Raw genomic sequence first — 11,660 nt, 5'->3', positions numbered from 1 at the left:
AATGTTGGGAAATGATCTAATATATGTCAGTTTTGATTATGTCTGTGTTGAGACGGTTATTATTAAAGTTATTAGTTATTATATTATCAAGAAGTGTAGTTGAGTTGCTAGTCACTCTTATTGGTCTGTTTATTGTTGGAAATAAGTTATTTTGAAGAAAAGTGTTTATAAAATTTTTTATATTATAATTTGAAGCGTAGGTAGTTTAGAAGTATTTTATTTAAAGTACATTTGAAGTATAGGGTTGACTTTGTAAAGTATACCGATTCTTTTTGATATTTTTGTATTTAATGTTTTTATATGGGTTTTTCAAGAAATCTTTTCATCAATAATTATCCCGAGAAATATAAGGGTTTTAGTTCTTTCGATGTTTATGTTATCAATTTTTAGTAATTATATTAAGGTTGCTAGGTTGGTAATTGCCCCAGTTTTTCCATAGTAGAACACAATGAAAATTTTAAATTTGATTAGTTTAGCGTTTCGCTTTCTACGTAAAAACTAGAACAACCGCAACCCTAAAATAAACATTTACGCACTCAAACCTAGGTCTATTAAATTTGTCTGAGCCGTTAGAAAAAAATTCTGCAATATTTTTTGAGTGGCTGTAATCTACAGGGCCGACAACATGGGTTTCGAAGTGGGGGAAACAATTGTCAATTCTTAATAAAAGTCTTCTATATCTAGAATTTTCTTTAAAAAAAAAAAAAGAAAAAAAAGGTCCTTTAGAAAAAAAGTGGGGAGGGGGCGTGACCCCTGGCCCCTCCCCCTCCCTGTGTCGTCGGCCCTAATTTATCATTTAAATTAAATAAAAACGCGTATTTTGGTTTAAATACGCGTTTAGTTTACAAGTTATTATAATAACGATTTTAATAACTTTTTTTTGGTTATTTAACTAATTAAATAATTTCATGAAATAAAATAAGAGAAAGCTGATGCGCGGAGAAAAAAGTTGAGCGCGGTAATTGAGCTCGAATCTTTTTGCTTACAATGCGAACGCTCTTCCAATACACCACTAACGCATGTAAATCTGAAGTTAACAAGTTCTTTATATAAAGTATGTTCTTAGTGGGCACGGCACGTTTTTTAAACGATCTTTGGACGTTTTTATTAGGTTTAAATCTAATAAAAACGTCCAAAAAACGTTTACAAACGTCCAAAAAACTTTAAAAAAACGCACCGTGTCTACTGGGTTAGTAAAAATACCTTCAAACTAAAAGAAATGTTATTTTTTTAGTAAAAAACTGAAATCAAAAATAAGTTATAATTTTTACAGCATAATTGAAACTTTATAAAGTCTACACTAGCAAATTTTTGAACAAATTAACCAGAGTTTTTAGGGATAAAATATTACCTTTTCAGGGACTATTTTATTCCTAAAAACTCTGGTTAATTTACTCAAAAATATTATTTGAAAAAATACGGAATTTTGAGTCCAAGGAAACCCTATTCTTTCACCCCGGAATCCACAGTCCCTGAATATAAAATGTCGTTCTCAGTTAGATGATTATAGAGTCTACTATGCATTATTATATGAGCAAACTGGATAAACAAGACATAATAGATATATGTCTATGGTTCAAAATATTTGTCATCAAATATTGATCTCTAGATTTTAAAAAAGGTAATTTATAGTTTGTCTGTAACAATCCTTGACATAAATAAGATAATTAATTTGTGAGATAAAGAAAGTTCAACCATTTCAAATATTATTTTGACAACATAAACACTAACTTTATTAAAATTTTGAATAATTGATTTTAATTGTTCGAAGGAGATCCACTAAAAAAATGTTTTCTGGGTTGGTATTGATAAAAAAATGTTGTCTGGGTTGGTATTGATAATATTTTTTTGCTATTTTATATTGTTTTTAAAATTGATTTAAAGCAAGTCACGTGCATTTTAGGCCTCATTTTATTGTACTAGATTCCACAACACAATTATTTAAAAGGTTCATAAATTGTTTTAGAAAGTAGGGATGGCTCTGTTACTTACTTTTTTTTTTTTACTTACACAAGTAAGTTAATTTTTATCAAAAAGTAAATTACATAGGTAACATTAATCGTTTTATGAAAATTTACATTTCCGTATAAGTAATTAATTTTTTTGAAACGACTTTTACTTTATAATGTAAGTTTTTTTACTTTCAAAAGTAAGTTATGTAAAATAAGATTACATCAAAAAGTAATTTACTTTTACTTGTAAAAGTAAGTCACGTGAAAAAGCTGTTTACTTTCACTTTTAAAAATTAATTACTTTTGAAAATTACATTACGTTATATAAAAGTTCCTCAAACTGTTTTTATATTTACCTATAAAAGTAACCAATTAAAAAATATATATATTACAAAGTAACTTGCATATGAAAGTAAATTACATAAAAGTAATATGCTACCAAATGTAAATTGAATTTACAAATAAAATAATATTTTTTAAGTTTAAAAGTAATAACAAATCTTTATTAAAAATAAATCATATAAAATAAACTTCAAATTACATAAGTTTACATTTTATATAATTTGCAAAGTAAATTAAAAGTAATTTATATAAAGTAAGTAAATTTACTTGTATTTTACAATAACTTTGACAGGATCAAGTACAAAAGTAATGCAAAAAAGTAAAACTTGAAGTCACAAAGATTTAGTTTGCCGCAATATTTGATTTGCGCGGTTTTAGGTATTTCTTCCATTTAATGTTTGAAAAAATCAATAATAGGGGACTGACCATGGTTAAAACCCTCTCTATTTCCGGTCCACGATAGTTTTAGCTATAATAACCATTCTCTGAATCAAACCGTCTCAAAAATATTCTCTCTCTAGCCAACCATTCGAAAGGTCCGGAATTTAGACAAAGCTTAAAAAAGGCATTTAGCCGAAAGCGCATATACCCATGGGAGACGCAGAAAGGGTAGATTATTTAAAAAGAAAATAATGAGCATAATTCCACCTGCTCAAGAATATCCTTTGAATCTAAAAGTCTTGGTTTAAACAACTACGGTACTTTATATGGGAATGAAAAATTTAGAACTTTTCACCCAAATATCTTTATCTGCGTGTAGTATCAGTGACTTAGCTACCGCAAGGCTAGTATAAGCAAAACTTATGGTCCCACAAGCAACTGAACCAAAAGTTATGATTTTGTAAAGTTTACATTCTCGCCAAATGAAGTGGTTGTTTCAATCCTTTTCTAAACATTCTAATGTGATAGGTAAGAACATACTTACGTTTTTGATTATACCACAATATAGCATAATTTTAAAGAGATATTAAAATATTAAAATTTTATATAAAATATTATTATTAAAATTTTATAAAAACTATTTCAACCAAAGTTATTGCGTTTTCATAATTATATTAATGTTACATCTTAAAATTTACGTAAGTAAATTTTGAGATGTAATATTAATATAATTATTAAAGACATCATTATATTATTGGTTATCCATAAAGTATTTAAATGAGTTTAATGTGGTTTATAAGAACACGTTAAAAGGTTTTCAGAAAACCTCATTTGTACGTAACTACTTTTATTCTTAATATTATTAGTTAAAGAAGAGGCTATTGATTAATTAATTGTAGTTGGTTTGTTGATAAAAGGAATCGTCGCATGTTCAAATTGTAAAACTTTTTTACACTGTAGTATAATACCACGCAACACCACTCTTATTTAAATCAATTTAAAATTAAATCTTGTATTTTGTTTAATATATTTTTTCATGAATAATATTTATTATAACGTTATTTTTAAATGTTTAAAAAATAAAATTATTCAAAACACCCTGTTTTAGTATGTTATATTAGATAAAGATTTCTCTGTAAGTAAAGACCCAATTAAACGTCCTTTGGTGTTTTACCTGCTTAAATAATAATTTTTCAGATATAATTCCAAAATTTACCAGCACCACTACAATAGCTTTACCTTTATCGGTCAGATCTCATTGGGTGATGACAAATATACCAACTTTTAAAAGAGCATAAACAGTAGTTCTACCAGTCCTTATGGGCTTTAAGGTGGCTACCCACTATTAAAAATTTCAAACGAAAACAAAAAAAATACAATTTCTCATTTTGTGAAGGGTTCAATCTTATGCAGCAATCAAAAAAAAAATTGATTGCTATATAATGTTGAATCTTTATACAGCAATCAAATTTGCCCTTCTTTTATTCTCTTGTAAGGGATGGAGTTCCAAAAAATTACAAAAGTTACTTAGAAGGACCTTTGCGTCAGTTAAAACTTCTTTTAAAAAATCTTCAGATCTTGATCTCGACATCAAAACTAAGCTCAATTAAAAACAGTTTTATTGTTAAAAGAACAGAAAATGATGGTGAGTTTGATGCCTCTTGTTCTTTTGTTTTAATGTATCCTGTTTTTTAAAGGTTTTTATTTTGTTTTTGTTTTTGTGCTTTTCTTCATTTAAAAATTCTTTACTAACAGTTTATTATCTTAGGGAGGTACGACACACCCACCCCTCAAGCTAGATTCGGAGGTTGCGCACGATCTTACGTCTTTAAAGAAAAAAATAAACTTTTTATGTAAACTAGTAAATTTGTCATGAAGTTACGTATATAAAAAATATTATCCTTTTTACAATGTACCAAATAGGACTTACATGTTTGGTTTTCCCGAAATTTAATGTGAGCATGTACGTCGACTTTTATTACAAAATTACATAATTTTATGACAAAAAATGACAAAAAAATCTTTGCGTCAAAAATAAAAAAGGTATGAAAGCGAGCATTATAAAATTTAAAAAGATTAAACCTGATAGAACCTGTTGTTTTCATAAAACTTTTATTATCTCTTTTCACTTTCACATATATATATATATATATTTAAACAATTTTAAAATGTATTCTACAAAATAGAGTGCTCAATGTTCTTAAAAGAACAGAGCAATTATATATTAGTAGAAAATCGCCTAATATTTTTTTTTTTCATTTTACACTTTGTTTCATCAATAAAAACTCATCAGAAATGCATTTCTGATGAGTCTTTATTGATGAAACACAGTGTAAAATGAAATTTTTGTTAAGTGATTTTCTACTAATATATTTATATATATATATATAAATATATATATATATATATATATATATATATATATATATATATATATATATATATAAATATATATATATATATATATATATATATATATATATATATATATATATATATATATATATATATATATATATATATATATATATATATATATATATATATATATATATATATATGTGTGTGTGTGTGATTTGTGATTTTTCTTTTGTCAATGAGGTTTTATAAGAGTTTAAGGAAGCATAAACTTAAAGATTCCGGATCTTTTGAATAAGCATGATTATAAAGACGTTCAGCTTCTGCGTCACCTAAACCTTTAGTTTTTTGAGCATCCATGTAAGCATTAGCTATAATTGGTCATTTTAATAATTATTTAAATAAAAATAACCATTAAAAATATTTTGTTTGCAATTAAAAAACAGTTTAGGGCAATGTGTCGATTTAGCTGGAAATCATGTTAACACTTACTTAAAGGATAATTGAGAAATATACTATAAATGGTGGCTGCTTTTGTCGTGTTTATATAATAAAATAGGGCTTGCAACTCCATATATTGCCAAATGGGTGTAACAAGTTCATTTTAAAGTACGGCTTCTTAAGACATTTTAAATTTATCAATCCATTTTTTAATGAATTTTTCTTTATTCCCCTTTAGTATGCCAAAATTACCTTTTCATTATGGCAAAATTACAATATTAAGTCGCTAATTTTGTTATTTTTGAGTATTTTGTTATACAAGTTTTACATAAAAACTTTAAAAGCCTGAAACAAATTTTTAACTGTTGTATTATAGATATATCTACAGGACATCGATATGCATGACTTATATGCAACTAATGTCTATAAACAATAAAATAGCTTTATACATCAAAATTTCTCCACTTTATCCTATTACCTTAGCTAACAAATGTAATATGAATCGGGTAGTTATAACTTTCACATTAGATGTTACACATTTATTTTTGTTACCTAATTTTTATATTTGTAGTTATTGCTATTATGCTTATATACTAAGTTTTATATTTAATTATATTATATGCTACAAGTATAAAAGTTAATAATAATACGAGGGTGGTCTGAAAAGTTTCCGACCTTGACGTGAAAATGGTAGCACTCGTAAATAAAAACAAATGAATTTTGTTTGCTCATATGCTGATAGTTATTCTCCAAAGTTTCAGTCATTTTGAACGTGCAGTTGTTATGTAACAGTCGTTTGAGTGAGTTGATGTGAGTAATTTTGTGAAAAGGGACAAAATCGAGTATCGAGTTGTCATTAAATATTTGTTTTTGAAAGGCAGTACGCCTAAGCAAATCAAAGATGAGATGGATTCTGTGTATGGGGACTTTGCACCATCATTTACCACAGTGAAATTTTGGGCAGCTTAATTCAAGCGTGGCCGTCAGAGCTTGGGAGACGATGAACATTCAGGACGTCCAAAAACTGCAACTACCGATGAAAACATCGCCAAAGTTCATTAAATGGTGCTAGACGATTGCCAAATTAAAGTGAGAAAGATAGCAGAGGTTATGAGCATATCAAAAGAACGTTTTTGTCATATACTACATGAAAATTTAAGCATGAGAAAGCTGTCCGCGCGTTGGATGCCGGTTTGCTCACGTTGGATCAAAAACGTGATCGAATGAATATTTCCAACGCTCTGTTGGCGCTGTATAGGCGCAATAAATCCGAGTTTTGGCGACGATTAATTACTGTAGATGAAACTTGGATACACCATTATACGCCCGAAACAAAAATACAGTCCAAACAGTGGGTTGCAAATAAGGAACTGGCTCCAAAAAAAGCAAAAACTGTTTTTTCGGCTGTAAAAGTAATGGCAGCTGTTTTTTGGGATAGTTGTAGAGTGATTTTAATCGATTATCTTCAAAAATGAAAAACCACTACAGGAGCATACTACGCATCATTGCTTGACAAGCTAAAGGAACAACTTGCGGAAAAACGGCCACATTAACAGAAAAGAAAATCCTGTTTCACCAAGACAACGCGCCGTCTCACACCTCAGCGGTTGCCTTGGCGAAAATCCACAAATTACGGTTTGAACTGCTTGACCATCCGTCTTACTCAACAGATCTGACCCAAAGCGACTTCTTTTTGTTCCCTCATTTAAAAACTGCTCTCGGAGGTCAGAGATTTTTATCAAATGAAGAGGCAATCACCTTAGTGAACAATTATTTTGCAGAGAAAACCGCCGAGTACTCTCTGGACGGGTTACAGAGATGGGAACATCGCTGGGAAAAGTGTGTAGATTTACAAGGAGATTATGTTGAAAAATAAAATTTCGAAAAAATGTCTTTTATCTTTGTTAGGTCGGAAACTTTTCAGACCACCCTCGTATAATATAAGTAAAAATTGTTTCATTAAAGAAATTTTTTTTTTTTAGTTTTTTCCAATAGTAACTTCTTTTCAAGTTTCATACTGAATGTGTGTATATATAGACATTTTTATTCTAAAAAATGTCTACATATTTTCATTCCGTTACTAACGCATGAATCTGCGGTTGGAAGTGAAATGTTAAAACTCCAAATGTTTTATGATACCTTCTGCGAGTTACACACGTTCTAAATAAGATTTAATTTTAAAAAAGCCAGAGGAAGTATATACGTTTTACTGTTAATATAAAATGAGATTTATAACGAAAAAACAAACACTTTGCATATTTTGGGAAATAACATTTTTTAAGTGTTTAAAATATTTATTATACAAATTCATTTATAAAACTTTTTTGTATGAAAATTGTTTACAAAATATTTAACCGTAAACATACTTATAAGTAGTTTTGTTAGCAAGAATACTTATAAGCATGTTAACATGTTAGAGGCAAAATTCTATAAATGAAAATGAATATCTTAAAAGTCTTCTATATACCTTTCATACTCTATTGACGATATATAACAATATATACAATGTATCTTTTTACAAAAAGTTAAGACCCCTTCGGTTACCCATTGACACATGGCCCCCAGGTGGGCCCTTTGTGACAGTGGGGAAACGAAATCAAAGACTAAAAAAATAATAAAAAAAGATCCTCAATTTTATTGTGGGGCCCTTTATGCGTGAGGGCAACCAAACATAAGAGGCCCCATAATAAAATGCCCTGTGCCCTGACGATAACACGGAATTAACGGTATATTTAATTGCTTTTTTATTACAGCAATTGTTTTATTATGGTAGTTAACGCCTTTATCACGTTCACTGATATAATATAAATATAACACAGAACAAAAACATGACAAAAATAGTTATTTTTAAATAAAAAATAAACTAATTCGAGTGTTTTAATAAGTTATATATATATATATATATATATATATATATATATATATATATATATATATATATATATATATATATATATATATATATATATATATATATAATATATATATATATATATATATATATATATATATATATATATATATATATATATATATATATATGTATATATATATATATATATAAATATATATATATAAGTATTTAGTAATACAATCATTAGAAATATTTTGGTTTTATCTAAGGTGTTAAGCTATATTTTTTTTTGGAAAGAATTTGAACTTTCTGAGAAACAGAAATTATGTTCTGACATACCATCAAATAAAAAGCATAAAAATAAAATATCCTGAACAGATACAAGAATTTCTCAGCGGAATACACAACAATGTTCTTAATAACTTAAAATAAAAATATGATATTGAGTCTTTTTCTTGCAATAATTACATTATTAGTTACAAAAAAATAAAACAGGAAACCAAATTGAAAAAAAAAATTTTTACATACTTTTACATTTTTCGTAGTAAATTTTAATATTTTGCCTATTTCCATTTATATTTACTAAAATTTATTTTTCTAGTGAAAATATGTGGTTGATGTATTTATTTTTTCTATTTTCATTTCATTATTGAGTTTGTATAAATAATATAAACGAGATCAAAGCATCAGTACCGCTTAATTTTTACTTTGACAGATATAGCTGGAAAAAAGATAAAGGCAGAAGGTTATCTAAAAGATCTTTATTTGGAAAGCAATTCTTTATCAACATACTCGTCAAAAACGTTTGTCTTTATCTCAAAGAAACATAGAAACTGTAGAATCTAGAGGTCAATCTGGCATCAGTGTTATATATTCAGGTATATTCACAAACATATTTTGTATAATAAAATATAAACATGTCTAGCAAATCGAAACAGAGCGTAATAATAATAATAATATTAAAAAATTATAAACGGTAAAAATACTCTTGTACAGTCATGTGTTTGAAGTCGGTCTTTAATTTGCGTTGATACGTAAAAGATATTCTAACAAAGTTTTTTTATATTATAGGTTCAAACTTTGATACTGACGATGATCAAATTATAAAACCAGTCTATAAAATGAAGGCATTGCCCATTAAGTCACTATTTTCATTTGTTTCCGAAGCTAATAAGTATATTTGTTTGATGTGACCAGAAAATGGAAAGCTTGTATGTGGGTCTGAGCCAAATCTGTGGAAACATATATTTCATGTTCATAAAAAACCGGAGTACCTTGACGATTGTCAAAAAAAAAAAATTGCTCAAGATCAATTTCTTGGAACGCAGAACAGAAATGAAATAGATGAAGCCATAAGAAATTGCATTATTCAAGATAGCCGCCCTTTCAACGATTTTCATAAACCTGGTATGCAACTCCTTTTAAACACTCTTGCTCCGCATTACAAACCGCCTCATCGAAAGATAATAGCTAATTGGTTGAGAAAGCGGTACTACCAATACAAGAATGATCTTAAAGGTAAGCTTAAATCAGTTACCTACATAGCACTAGCAACAGATTTGTGGAAAAATCGAGTTGGATCGTATTGACTTTGCATAACAGTGCATTACTTTGAAACAAAAATCTTTAAATATAATTCAAAAATAGTTTGCTTTCGTAGGTTTTATGGCAATTAAGTAATAGACTTACAGCATTTGTACAAAAAGACATTAATAAACTTGAAATTGAATCTAAAATTATTTCAATTACAACTGACAACGCTGAAGATATTAAAAAGGCGATGGGATCTATTGGTTTACGACTTTCATGCATTTGTCATAATTTAAATCTTGTTGAACCATGGAATCAAATTGTGTTCTAAACCATCACATAACTTATTAGATAGCACAGCAGATGTAGATGAAGATCTTATATATTACAATAATTATAATGAAAGCGATGTTGAATTTAATGGAAATATTTCATCTGACGATCAAGAAAAATTGCATGTACTTATGACAAAGAAGACGTTAGCTCAGATGATGAAGAATGTAGAGAGGAGGAGGAGGCGTCAACCGATAAAAGTGTTGATCAGTTATTTATTTTTTTATCCAGCATATTATTCAGATTAAGAAAAATGATAGCTCTTGTTAAACAATCTTCTGTTTACAATCATTTTTTTTTTAGTGAGATTAAAAAGCAGGGACTGGAATTAAAATATTTATCGCTAGATTTTCATGTACGTTGGAATTCAACGTTTTTGATGATTAGTAAGATAATAAAAGCGAAATATGTTTATAATAAAATTACCATAGATCCTGACACTATTGATGATTTAACAGAAAAACAGATTAATAAACTCAAAAAACTAAATTTGTTTTCAGATGACTGGAAGTTCCTAGACATTTTGCATCTTGCTCCATTTTTAGAAGCAACTAAACTTCTCTCTACTAAAAATTTTCCAACACTTTCTTCGGCGAAATTCGTCCAAAATGCGTTAATGAACTTTCTTGAAAATGAATCTTCAGCTAAATGTTTTCTTTTACAACCATCTCCCACGGTGGAAATAGAGTACATGTTACGAGCTAGTCTTGTCAAATTCATGAAGGTATACTTTGTTGAAAACATTTCCACGAAACAAAAGCTCCAAAGTGTGTTAGTATGTTTCTTTAATCCGAGAACAAACGAGTGTTTTACCGAAAAAGAATATCAAGAAGCAGAAAGCAAACTTATGAAAAAATTTTCAAACTCCGGCAATATCCTCGAAGATCAACGCATACAAATATTTGTTTGCAAAATGAACAAAATTATTCGAGAAGTAGTTTGTCATAAACCTAAAATTTATGTTTGTTAAAAAACATTATTTGTTTTGAAATTTAGATACAAATTTTACTTTTTTTTAAAATGTCTGTTTTTTGTTAAAAAATAGATTACATTTCGGCAAATATAAATACTTGTTTTCTTTTTAGATGTGATTGATTGCAAATCAATACTTTTATCAAGTATTGATTTGCAATTTCATGTTTCACCTGAAGTTCCTGTTAAACGCAAGCTTAACAGGAACTTCAGGTGAAACATGAAATTGTTGAGTTTGCTAAGTTAGCAACATTGTGTGGTGTTATTCTTGGCGAAGATAAACCACACTCAAAGCGAAATATTAAAGAAGAGTTATCCTTTTTCAATTACACTATAAAAGCAAATGCTTGGAAATTCGATGAAATTTGGTACAAGTATGAAAACGATATTTCAATGTTAGCCTCTAATACAAGAGAGAAATGTCCATCTGGTACTATAACTATTGTAACTTTTGTACAGTTGCGAATGAAAGGGGCTTGGTGATAAGACTGTAGTCT

The 11,660-nt window shown here is 28.1% G+C and overlaps 1 long non-coding RNA gene across 1 annotated transcript; it reads left to right on the top strand.

Moving 5' to 3' along the window:
* Positions 1-8,980: 8,980 nt before the first annotated feature.
* Positions 8,981-11,252, top strand: LOC124810155 (uncharacterized). The gene is made up of 2 exons (XR_010635555.1): positions 8,981-9,206; positions 9,400-11,252. It is a non-coding gene; the product is annotated as an uncharacterized LOC124810155 (long non-coding RNA).
* The last annotated feature ends 408 nt before the right edge of the window (positions 11,253-11,660 follow it).

Source organism: Hydra vulgaris, chromosome 01, assembly GCF_038396675.1.
Source record: "Hydra vulgaris chromosome 01, alternate assembly HydraT2T_AEP".
Taxonomy (NCBI): Eukaryota; Metazoa; Cnidaria; class Hydrozoa; order Anthoathecata; family Hydridae; genus Hydra; species Hydra vulgaris.
The sequence above is the reverse complement of the archived record's forward strand: the minus strand, read 5'-3'. Positions and strand labels throughout refer to the sequence as shown.